Source organism: Euprymna scolopes, chromosome 14, assembly GCF_053919585.1.
Source record: "Euprymna scolopes isolate OS-2025 chromosome 14, ASM5391958v1, whole genome shotgun sequence".
NCBI lineage: Eukaryota > Metazoa > Mollusca > Cephalopoda > Sepiida > Sepiolidae > Euprymna > Euprymna scolopes.
Genome location: NC_136495.1, coordinates 37,942,640 through 37,955,896, shown reverse-complemented (window position 1 = coordinate 37,955,896; position 13,257 = coordinate 37,942,640).

Here is a 13,257-nt window from a genome sequence, read left to right as displayed (position 1 = left end):
ATATTTCCATGGAGTACAGGCGCGAACACAGACCCCACAATTTTATTATACCATCCCTATTTCAGTTTAAACATACTTATCAAATTATTCTTATGTACATCTATATCAAAAACACTTGTAAACGTTTTTTTTTTCATTTTTTTATTTCCATACTTTGGGGGCGAGGTGCGAATGCAGACCCCACAATTTTTATGAACCACCGTTCTGTCAGATCAAACATCCCATTCCTGATCCTCAATAATTTTCTATCATTATATGTAATCAGTTTTTAAAATAGTCAACCATATAGGAGCCTATTCGTGACCACACACACACACACACACACACACACACACACAGACGTTCAGCTTTATATTATAGATATATATATACTAGCTGTACCCTGCTATGCATTGCTGTGGCTCAAATTCGCGCAATGGAAAACGTTCCAAAATGAGGAAGTGCATGTATCTTATAGGTTTAATTTCCCAATTCGTATGGATACACAGTTTTTGTTGTTCCATTTTCTTAGCTGATATAGAGATTTTTTTGGCTAGGTGACTATTGAACATGTAACATAAATTGTCCATGTGAAAAAACAGTCAGTGAATAGCTGTAAGCCACACAATTGTAAAGATTGTTCCCTTAGCTTTGTTGATGGTTATTGCAAATGACACTAAAATTGGAAAGTGCAGTTTCCTAAAGTATAATGGTGTATCCGATGGAATCATAGAAATGCATAGAATGAACATATATTCACCGGTGAAAGGTCCTATTAAGATTGTTGTTTCTATGATATTGTTTGTTAATTTTTTTTACTGCAAGCCATGTTCCATTACAAAGCTTGGATTGGTTTATATTTCACAACATGATAAATAGTATGCCAATTTCCAATTGCAGTACATGCGGTGGCATCCCTGGTAAATCTAGATGTTGGATAATTAACCACTTTATCTGCTTCCACAACAGAGTCGATGGATTTGCATTTGACTACCTCACTTGGAATGTTATGTTGAATAATAGCGTTAAGTTCATGGACGTCTTTGTATTGAGCTGCAAGAATAGCTCGTTTAGTCAGTCAAGTGGAATTCATATAATTAATTTGAATATTTGAAAAAACTTTTTAACCAACTCTTCTTTTTATGTAATAAAATTACAGAAGTTAATAATTAAAGAATTTCGCCCTTAACTCGGATCATCTGGCACTTTTCCATACCCAATTTCCCACAAGTGATGCAAAAATTTCTGTGCGGATCAAGCAGTCTGCAACTGGACACACATATTTTGAGTTAAGTTTAATGTCTTTACATGGCACAAAAAAGTAGAGTATTTGAGGCAAGTTTATTTCATCTGCTGATGTTGATTGAGGAATTGCAGGTAACATTTGCCTGAAATCTCCTGCAAGCAATATTACTGCATTCCCAAATGGTCTGACATTACCAGGAAAATCTTGCAAGGATCGACCAAGAACCTCAAGTGACTTTTTGCGTCCCATTGTACATTCATCCTAAACAATAAGTTTGCATTTTTGCAATATTTTTCCCCATACTGGATGTTTTGGAGATATTGAACATGAGATTATTGAAAAATTGAATGTTTAATAGTAGTTTCAAAGTAGAATAAGTAGTTCTTCTACTTGATATCATTGTTGCAGCAAGGGCTAAAGCTATGTCATTTTGTCACCGAATGGCTGCCAAAATCAATTTAATTAGAAAGGGTTTACCAGTTACTCCTGGTGCTGTTCAAGGTAGCAGTAATTTCCAAATAACTTCTAATCTCACAGTAAGTAAATCAGGTGACTAAAATAGGATTTATCCATGTTTTGACAATGCCTTATTCACTGTAATTAATTTAGGAAACTAAAATAGGATGAGGGATTAGAGATTAGACATGGACAGATAGAGAGGGAGATATATAGATAGAAAAGAGAAAGTGAGAGGGAAATAGCGAAAGAGAAGGAGATAGAGAGAGTTAGAAAACAGGGAGGGAGGGAGACAGATGGAAGGAGAGAAGGGGAGAGAGAGAGAGGGAGTTAGAGAGAGAAAGTGGCTCAAAGAGAGATGGAGAGGGTGATATAGAGAGAAAAAGAGGGAGAGATGGATGGAGAGAAATATTAAGAGAGGACAACAGAGACGAGGGAGAGAAACAGAGGGTGGACTACACTTCACCGTTTTTTCATCGATCAGTAGAGGAAAAATCCTTCGAGACTGAGGCAATTTTTATTTTTGTTACTATCCAGAGTACCCTTTTTTCGGGAGCTAGATTTTCCACACGTTAGAAACTGACCGGGTTATCTGTGCTTTCACCTAACAATTTAATAAATAAAAAGATATTGTAAAACTTGAATTTAATGTGAAAATACTATTTTAAAAAATAGCACGGTACCATAATACACAAGCGCCACTTCATTTTAAATATTTATTTTCCAAAGGAATACTTGAATAAATCCACAATGAATTAAATTTTAAGTGTTGTGTAATTATTTTCTCAGCGTTCGGCTTTCACTGGTGCATGACATCAACAGCCGGATAAAGCCAAGCGTTGCCGATGTAATAATAACGAAGCTATATGAAAGAAATTATAAAGTAACATTTTAAATGTAGAAACAAAATATCAACAAAAAAAACACAAAGAAACAAAACACCTACCGTTCATTTGTATTCCTTATTAAATGTTTGTAGAAAATGTCAATTTTTTTTTGTCAAATAAATAAATTTTAAGCAATTTTTGCAATAAATAATAGCAACGTTGTTAATTTTACGACTTGCCCCAGCGTATTATAAACACCCCCAACATCCCCATGTTAAAAACGGCTTTCAGAATACCCCCCCCCAATCTCTCCATGTTAAGAACGACTTTCAAGGTTTGGGGGGGTTAATCTGAAAGCCATTTTTAACATGGGGAGGTTAGGGTGCTTATAATTCGCTGGAGCAAGTCGTAAAAATTAACCAGCAACTTTCTTGTTAAAGTATTTATTTTATAGTTGATGCGATTTTATTCGAATAAAAACTATTTTTACAATCTTAGAAACGAGCGTATATAGATTGGTTGTTGATGTTGAGTTGTTGATGTTGAGTTTTTGGTGCCTAAATAAATGATTTTTTCATAAATTATTTTACTATTTGCTACTTCTGTAAAATGATTTCACGCGCTGCTTAATTAGCACTATGTGAAGCTCTCTGCTTGTTTGTTTGTAAATACACAAGCAAGTCGAGGACTGTAAAAGCGGTGGGCGTTTAATCAGTTGTTTACATGCACCGAAGTTAGAACTGCCGACTATCTACTAGCTAGGGACAGGTGCTAGAATAGCCACACTGATGAGCAGTGATACAGCAAAACAGTCTGTATGTCTGTATGTATATATATAGTCGATGTCAAAACTAAAACATCGTTAAATTCATTATCCACTCAGCAGCAGCCGTATATGTAATGGTGAGAAGCCGCGACTGTCATTTGGGTGGTCAGGTTCCGATCCTGGCTTGAGGCAGTTGCATGTCTAGCCACACTGATAAACTGTGAAACAGCAAAACAGTACTGTATGTGGATGAATATATATATATATATATATAGTCATCATCTACGTATATATATATATATATATATATATATATATATATATATATGTATATACACGTATACAGTTATATATAGTCATCATCTACGTATATATATATATATATATATATATATATATATATATATATATATATATATATATGCGTGTGAAAGATTGTTTATAGTTTTTGTGCTTAAACAATATTTTTAGGGAATTAATTCCTATTTCAGTCATATAAATTCTTTCAAGTTGACAATGAAATGCACATTCAAGTCGGATTATTTTATCTTTCACTTTTTCACCTAAGCAGCAGCCCTTTCCTTTTGTTTTCTCTCTCTTAACGGGCAATAAACTCACGCAAACAAAGCAATGTCTAAAAATGAAATGAAAGACTTGAGTCAAACAAATAATCTGCATTTTTATGCTGCCAACCTGGACTTCCAACAACGCTGAAATTTGCATGCATGCTCGTATTATTTTATATTGAAATAGTTCCAGGTTCGAGTGCCAGTACTTCTCTACAATGGGCACACGTCAACCATGGGCGCTTATTGCTATGCCTCTCCACATAATTACATCTCTTCCCCAGGATCTCATGATCATACAGGCAGCATCTCGATTGCGGTCGTTTTTGTTGGGTGTTTCTTCACAGAAGTGACGTTTCTTCAGAAATGCAAGCTTCCTCCAGAGCATGCACTTCCATCTCTGATTCGTGAAAATCGTCCTACTTGTCTCATCATCATGTATTACACTCTCTGACCCATTCTCTGAAAGTATTGTGCTCTCAGAATCTTCTGTTGAGAGAACACAGTGATTCTCTGGTGCCTTCACACACACACACACACAGTCTCCAACTTGGTTTGGACTGTGGATCAACCTCATACACCTGAACTTCGTAACAGTAAATGGCATTGTTTCATGCAGTTAAATAGGAGTCATTGTCTTTTGGGGTCACGTTATACCAGTAGACAGTATATGGTATGGAACAGCACATTCTGACCACAGTTCATTTTACAGTATGTTGGCATCGTTATGCTATGTCATGCCCAGGTGGAGCTCATACGCAACAAAATCTCAGGTTCACACCCCACATCTATGAACGTATTATTAATAAGAATAACCAAACAGACAAAATCTCCTCCCTCGCTACACAACACTTCATTATGGAATGGTCCTTTTGTGGCCTTCAGTTTGAGAAACTCCTGACATAAAGGGCCAAGTGTTTGATTCAATAAGTGACTTGTGACCTTTATAATATCAAGGAGGCAATTAGAGGGATTTTTTTAAAGTAATCGAAGGAAGGTAGATACAATAAAAGAACTAAGATTAAGAACTTGTTTTAATGGAAATAGCTCCAGACAAGGCGTGAAGCCACTTAATGTAAGAAGCTAAGAAGATGATTATCGCAAAGATAGGTGATGCCTATTTACCTTAGTTTTGAAAAGACCAGGGTTAAATCAGTCAGCAGGAAGAGAGTTCCACAAGCCTGCAGTTCTTGGAAAGGAGCTACTGAAATAGGAAGCTGTATTACTGTTATATAGTGGGATGCGTTAGGATCAATATAATATAAAATATCTTACCGTGGGTGTCCAGCCTTCACGTGGGTATGTTGAAAGAGTGGAACAATTATGAACAAATAAGAAAATCACTCGTTGTTACATAACGATATACGTTTATTTTGGACACACACACACGCGCGCGCGCGCACGCACGCACGCACGCACGCACGTAACGACAATTCAAACAGAGTACATGAAAGGTTAGAAGTCCAAGTATGATAACTGGAATAACGAGAATGATACTATTTCTCCATTTTGAAAGTCACTCTTCTTTCCCTCCAATCTGTCTACTTCCGGTCATTGATCTCATGAGAAGTCGCGAGAATTTAAAGTGTAGGACTACGGACAAGGGGGAGGCAACTTTGCCCAATGAAGTAAAGAGTTACTCCCTTTGCATTATACTTTTGTATCGTCCTAACATCTCTCCTTTAAATTTTGTCACTGGTATGACTTCAGTTTGGGATCCACCTGCAAATGTTGTGTTGGACAACAGGTGCGAGCTGACTTCCAGATGTTAAGTTCTTGCACTCCAGTTTCAGGCAAGTTGAAATAACAGATCCGCTCAATTACAACAGTTAAAAGTTCAGCAGTTGAACAAAAACCACGAAAGCCATACTGAAGAGGTCCAGAGAATCAACAAGCTTGCTGTCGATTAACCTTTCAAAAACTTTGCTAATAATAATAAAAAAAACAAAATACAGACAATTACTAACAGAGAGGAAAATAAACAGGACGATACTCGATTGGGTGAAACCGATTACCAGCATATTTAAAGAATAGGGACAACAAAGAATCAAATCAAGAAATTGCTCTCTTGCAGGCATTCCAACAAGAAGAGAAGCATAATCATGATAAACAGAGATGGAATAATTTTGAGAGGATAGAAGAAAGTTCAGGAGCACAACGTTTGAGAACAACAACAGGAATTGAAACAACCTTAGACTGGTCAAAATCAGAAAGAACCCTAGCAACCATCTTTGGAGTGATAATTATAGAATCAAGAGACTTAACAGTTTTTAAAGGCAAATCAGGAAGAATAATAGCACCAGAATCATCAACAGAAGAATTGTCAGAAAAAAGATGAGCAAAGAGATCAGCCTTATCCCTAAAAGGTGAAATAACCTGAAAAAGATGACGGATGATGTCTAATAATTTATTTCAGAATATGATTTTAAAGCATATATGTAATTGGGCATTAATTGCAGAAAGTAGGTGAACAAGTATAGACTTAATTTTGTTTATTCTAAATACGGTTGTATTGATAAGATTGACATACATCGCAATCCTATATTTATCAACAGAGATTAATATTTATCTGGTCTCTGTTGATTGTGGTGTAATGTTGTTCCTGTGCAGTTCTAGGAGGTCCACCTTTCCAGTTGCTTTCTCTATTTGAGAAGGGTTAGTTTATGGCTAATCGCCAGAGACGCCCTTACAGGGAAATTTCGATGGGGCTGCCCAGGCACTTTTTGCAGATTAGTTTGGCTCTCATCAGGGGTGCTGACTTTTCAATCCCACTTTCCGACCCTGGTGTCTAAGGTTTTGCAGTGGGAGAAAACTAAAATTCTTTCATAAGTGATATTTTTGTTTGCAATGACGAGAGGTTACTTATATTAATGTCCAAAAGAAAAAAAAAAAAAAAAGAACCAAGAACAAAACTCTGTTAGCTATCAAATGAATCTTGCTTTGACCGTTGTCAGTTTGACATAGTCTTACATCAAGATTAATGAACGTTTGTGATAAAAGAGAGAAAATTATAGCCTGCTAAACTCTTCCTCTCTATAATTCATGCCCAACCCAAGACTTCATTCATTTCAGTCATCGTTAATAATGATAGAGGAGTAATAGCAACGGTAATTATTAAAATTACTTCTCATTACAGTACTCTTTAGTGCACACATAATTCTAAATAAAACTTACACGCATTTTTTAGATTTCAGTCCAGTTGGTTCTCAGAGATAAAGAGTCCCTCCATTCCTGAGACAAACGCTTGATTTCTTCATGAGTTATATTTATATCCAATTTCCCTTGAAAGGTTCATCGCTACTTCTCAAACTATAACGGAAAATACTTTTTTTTTTTTCTTGGAGTCTTTTCTTGGTTTTCCGGCTTCTAAGACCAGAATTTGTCTGATCTGGTGATTTATGCAGCTTAGTGTTGAAATCTATGCTAGCAGCACTTTTCTCGTACGACCCATCGCTTGAGATGTCCAGCCAATTTTCTAGTATTGGAATATTTCGTCAAAGGGAACGTGTATTTTAGTTATTGTGAACAATTCTTTGGTTTTCATTTTTGAAGAAATCCACTCGGAACAGGGAGAGACAATTACGAGTTCCTAAAGTTTCACAAAGAATTTCTCTGAAAATATTAAAGTTTATCGTAACTTGTTGATAAAAGAAAAACAAACGCAAAAATAAAGTTTTATAAAATAATTAGAATTTCGAAGTAAACTAAAACAATTTTTTTTGTATTTTTCTAAAATGAATGAAAGTGATTATTATATGAAACTAAATGAATTCTCTTTTGCAAACGAACTTTTTAAGGAACAGCCTCTTTAATCAAATAAATTATGAAATGAATGAAAGTTGTCATTATATGAAAATGTATGATTTTATATATGAAAATGAAATTAACTTTATTTTTTTTACAAAATAAAACTTGTGTAATAAAAAAATAATCATTAAAATTTATAAATAGTTTTGAACAGTAGTTTTATTGAATTGTCTCCCCTTGTTCTTCACAACTGAAAACCAAAATATTGTCCACAATACCTAAAATGCACAAGTGCTGGTCAAAGTCGTGCCTACTGGACATTCAAACTCTCTCCTATTTTATAACTTTAGTTAAGTTAGCTCTCAAAAATCAAGGGGCCTCTTCCTGTGGCAACTATTTCATTTCTTTATGAGATACATAGATATGTCAGCATTCATTTAAGGATTTGATGTACTTCTTAAACCTTGAAAAAGGTCAACTAGAGCAGAGCAGAAGAATATATTTCTTCTTCTTCCCATTGAACCACTTAACAACGTTACAGCTGATTTTTATTGTGATCGTTGGTGGGTATTGCCGGATTGCCGGACTAGAATCAAACTGGTTTGGTGGAGTATTAGTATTGTTACTTGAGGTAGAATATATGTGTTACAGCTTATTTTTATTGTGATCTTTGTTGGGCATTACCGGATTGCAGAACTAGAATTCATTTGATCCGATGGTGTGTCGAGCGTAATGAGGTGTAACATTATCACTAGAAGAACGTGCACTATTATTTTCTTTGTATTACCTAGTGCATAGACGTGATGAGAGGATCTTATTTGAGCCTCGAATTTTATGTTATTTTTTGTGAATATCTGATCAGGTTTGTCTTCTAAACTGAAGCAGATTCATGTCAGAGTGTAACAGAGCATGGGCGCATATATGAAAATCCTGAGTCGTATGCAAAGTACGTCACAGTAAGGATAAAGAAAAAGACTATAAAAAGGAAAGAGAACGATCATGTTAGAGACGTGGATGACGTTCGAGAGTACATTTGAAACAACGTTCAAGAGGAGAGAGGTTACAGAGAAGGAGGACGATCACATTTTATTTGGGAAAGTAAATAAATGTTGTTACAACGGAAAAGTGAGTTGAGTTATTACTTGTTTTCTGTTCCTTGCGACATATTCTGCTACAACGTGTTGGGTCCTGAAATGTTTACATGTTAATACGTGTATAAACATGGTAGTATATTACAAGAGTGTCTTGACAATCTCCTGACCAAAGACAATGGTGATGTATAGTGAGCTTTCAAACTCCCTCTCTTCCGGGTGAGCACGTCTATTAATAAATGTTTACATGTGATGCATGTTTTGTGTGAGCATTCCTGCGGAAATTATCAAAAATCAAGCAAACAAATAAATACGCCACGCTTTACGCAATTCAGATAATCGGTATCTTTTAGCGAGATCTTTCGGTCACATCTCATTACAATCATTGTAAAAAGATGACAATAACAATAACACCTAAAAGAAATTCCCCCAACCTCTTCCGGCAGATATATGTAACTAGCCAAGTCCGGAGTTAAAGTACCTATTTACTATGCCTCCCCACGGGACAGAGTTAGACACCAGGGTCGTTTTTTAACGTGGAGAAAAGGTACAAAAATAAAAATTGTCTCAGTCGTGAAGGATTTCTCCTCCACTGAAAGAGAACAAGAAATAGAAGTGCAGCATCCGAAGAACAGATACTACACTTTGATCTTGACCAAAAGGCCAAGTCCGGAGTTAAAGTAGAAAAGTTAAAAAGTATGAATAACTTCTCTCTCTCTCTCTCTCTCTCTCTCTCTCTCTCTCTCTCTCTCTCTCTCTCTCTCTCCTTATACCTTCATTTTTACAACATCTTGTAATACTCATCTTGTACTATGCTATCTTGCTTTACGACATCATTATTAATTTACTACGTCATCTAGTTTTATGACATTGTATTGTCATCTAGTTTTATTCATCATTGTAATTTACTACGTCATCTCATTTTATGACATTGTATTATGACATCTTGTTTTATGACGTCATTATTTATTTACTACGTCATCTCATTTTATGACATTGTATTATGACATCTTGTTTTATGACGTCATTATTTATTTACTACGTCATCTCGTTTTATGACATTGTATTATGACATCTTGTTTTATGACGTCATTATTTATTTACTACGTCATCTCGTTTTATGACATATTGTATTATGCCGTCTTGTTTTGACATCTTGCTTTAAATATTTTACGGCATGTTGTTCTGTCTGTCTGTCTGTCTGTCTGTCTGTCTCAGTCTGTCTGTCTGTCTGTCTGTCTGTCTGTCTGTCTGTCTGTCTCTCTCTCTCTCTCTCTCTCTCTCTCTCTCTCTCTCTCTCTCTCTCTCTCTTCTTTCCAGGTTTAAACTGCGTGTATTGAAGAATGATTGCATTTGCTTGCAGATATATGAATCTCAACCGTCTTTTTTTTCGTGGAGTTATTCTGTTGATAAACGGTTGATTTGTAAAGAAATGCAATTGTTTTTATATGTAAGAAAAATAGAGTTACAAAAGTATGTATAAATATGTATTTTAAAAACTCTCTAATCTGCGCTCTCTGCCAATCACGTTGCTTCTGCCCCCTCTCTCTCTCTCTCTCTCTCTCTCTCTCTCTCTCTCTCTCTCTCTCTCCCTCCCTCCCTCTTTCTCGTTCTGGTTTTAAAACGTACGCATTTAAGAATAACTGCATTTGTTTTTCTGTTTTGTTTTATTTATTTATTTATTTATTTTTGCATGGAGTTATTGCGTTATATACAGGTGCAATCATTCTTAAATGTTAAGGTTTTAAACTAATTAAGGATTCCAACCGATTTTCACATTTCGTTAATATCAGCAAAATGACAGGCCGTCCAAGATATACCCATGTATATACCCACGTATATATGTGGATATATTCTTTTTTTTGTATATATATATATATATATATATATATATATATATATATATATATATATATATATATATATAATATTTGAATGGGCTTTTCACGGAGGATGCCTCCAGGGTAAATGTTTTTTCACATGCTTCATTTCCGTTAACGGAATTTTCTTTAAACAATGTTCTATTGTCAAGAGTGTTTTTTATTCAAGAAGTCTGAAGAAATGCTGGTTATGTGAAAATTTTCAAACACCATAATGCTTGAAATTGTCAGACTGGTTTGGAAACAATTGTAACTTACAATGAAATACACTTTCTGGTGCTATCAATTCCTTTTTTGAAGTCTTGGTTTTGTTAATACAGTATATATATATACACAAAAGAAATGAAAAAAAAAACATTATATATGCTTCTAACTGACAAATAAAATAAAAATTAGTGATTTACAGTTTTGTCTAATCAATTTGTTTTTGTTTATATTCCTCCTAGTAGACAACTCTGATTTTATATGTAAAGATATATTTGATTAACGAATAAGTTTCCACTTTTTTTTTAATTCGGAATCTATTGTGTTTTCACATTTTCGAATCATTTATCTTTTATTTTCAAATGATTAAATTTAAATGTAAAATTAAGAAAAATGAAAATTTTCGATACTGCCTTCCTTTTGCTTTTATTATTTATTTTGCTTTTTGATTTCTATTAACAAATGTATTAACAATCTTGTTGAACGTTGGGAAGAAGTTGCAAACACCAAGGCAGAATACATTATTGAATAAATTCATCATTTTGTTTTAAAATAAATCTTTTAATTTTAAATAAATAAATTTAAAAAAAAACGGTGGAAACTATATGTGTGCATATGTGTGTGTATTTATATGTCTAGCTGGTGTATCCGGCGTTGCACAGGTTTCAAATATTCCTAACTATTTACTTATATCATAGCTGTAGTGATTGAATCGCGAAATGATTCCCACGAGCGCTAAAGAGCAAACGTCTCTAATTGCTTATCTTATTTCTCCACTCCGTTGGGATTCACTTTCTTCTCCGTTTCCAAAAAAAAGCAACTTAGTTTTCACAAGAACGTGTTAACTCAAAATATTTTAAACCAATGAAAATACTTCGAGTGAAAACACTTTGAGTGAAAGAAAGTGGATACGCAATTAGAACCATTCTGACCCTGAAATGAATGCACATTGCAAAAACTGTGACTATATTCTGTCCGAAGCAATTCTGAAAAAGAATATATCAGCTTTATCGTATGTGTTTTGTAATTTTTGCCTTTTAGTTTGACACGCGCATGCACATAAACATATACAACTAGCCTTCGTATAATAGAAAACGTACACCTCAAACTAATAATTATGTTACACTTAAATTAAAGTCAATCTTAATTTCAAAGAGGAAAAATAGAAAGTAGACTTTGGCTTTATTTTCGGAACCCTCGTAACTCTCGTTTCCCTCATTCTGTCTTCTAGTCCTAACATTTCACCAGTGATAATTCTGACAAAGAGAGAAGAATTGCTGTTTTCTGAGTCAGTCTATCCATCTAACACTTATCGTTAACTAGTTTTTGAGTTTGAAGTATTATTTCTCTTAGGTCCTTACATCAAATAGTTTCATGCCTTGTCTGGAGCGTTGTCTTCGATCCAAATCGACAAGTGGGTGGAAGGTAGCAAATGATGGACTTAGTCATTTCTTTTTTTTTTTTTTTTTTTTTTTGCATGGTGCAGAACTCAAATTTACGTATGTTAAGGCCTAAAACTGCACCGTTTATTCATTTTCACCAGGATTTAACGTCCCCTGGGGACATTTGGGACTAAATTGAGGGAGGAGGCAAATGCTGAACTTAGTCACTTTTTTATGCCTCACGGGGCATCATGCATGTTTCACTTGTTTAATATGAATACTAATACACACAAAAAATATTATAGAATTATAGAGTCTTCACTTATAGCTTTCCATCTTGACACAAGAAGACCACTATGCTCTGTTGATCCTGACTGGATTAATTCTTTATCTGGAAAAGCTTCTCTGACTGGATTGATGCTGCCATTAAAAAAAAAATTGCTTGAGACAAGTACATTTTTCTATGTTAAAAATGCCTCTATACTCAAGAGTGTATAAGTTTCGTTGTTATCAGAAATATAGTTTTGATACGTTTTAGAGCTGCTTGTATAATTTTTTTCAGATATATTCAATTACGTCCTTATATGTGAAACACCCTAAATTGTTGTCTTGAAATAGTTCTGTTTTAGCAATTACGATAAGAGCCAGCGACAACAGAAACATCTGAGGATTGCTCCCTATAAGCATAAAACCTGGTGTAATGGTGGGTTTAGCTAGTGAGTTGTATATGTGTGTGTACATCAATATTTAAATTTCAATGATGACTTGCAGTTTCATGCTCAACATGATCGTCAGTCACCGTTTAATGATCCTTCTCTTTGTAAAATTGCCAGTCATCATATAAATTGAATTTTATGACGACATTGAATGAATTAACATATATACAAGGGTCGTTCCAAAAATGAAGCCTCCTATTTTTTAACTAAAAATTAAAACGTTGAAGAGCTACAAAATCGAGAGTTGTGCCATTAAAACGAACGACCTTTTGTCCAGAATTTATTTTTCTACATAGTCACCACCATTCTCAATGCACCTTTGATGCCTTGATCGTAAAAGTCTGGAGCGTGGTTTGTCATTAATATCTCTGTCACCACTCTGAAATCGACGAACCCA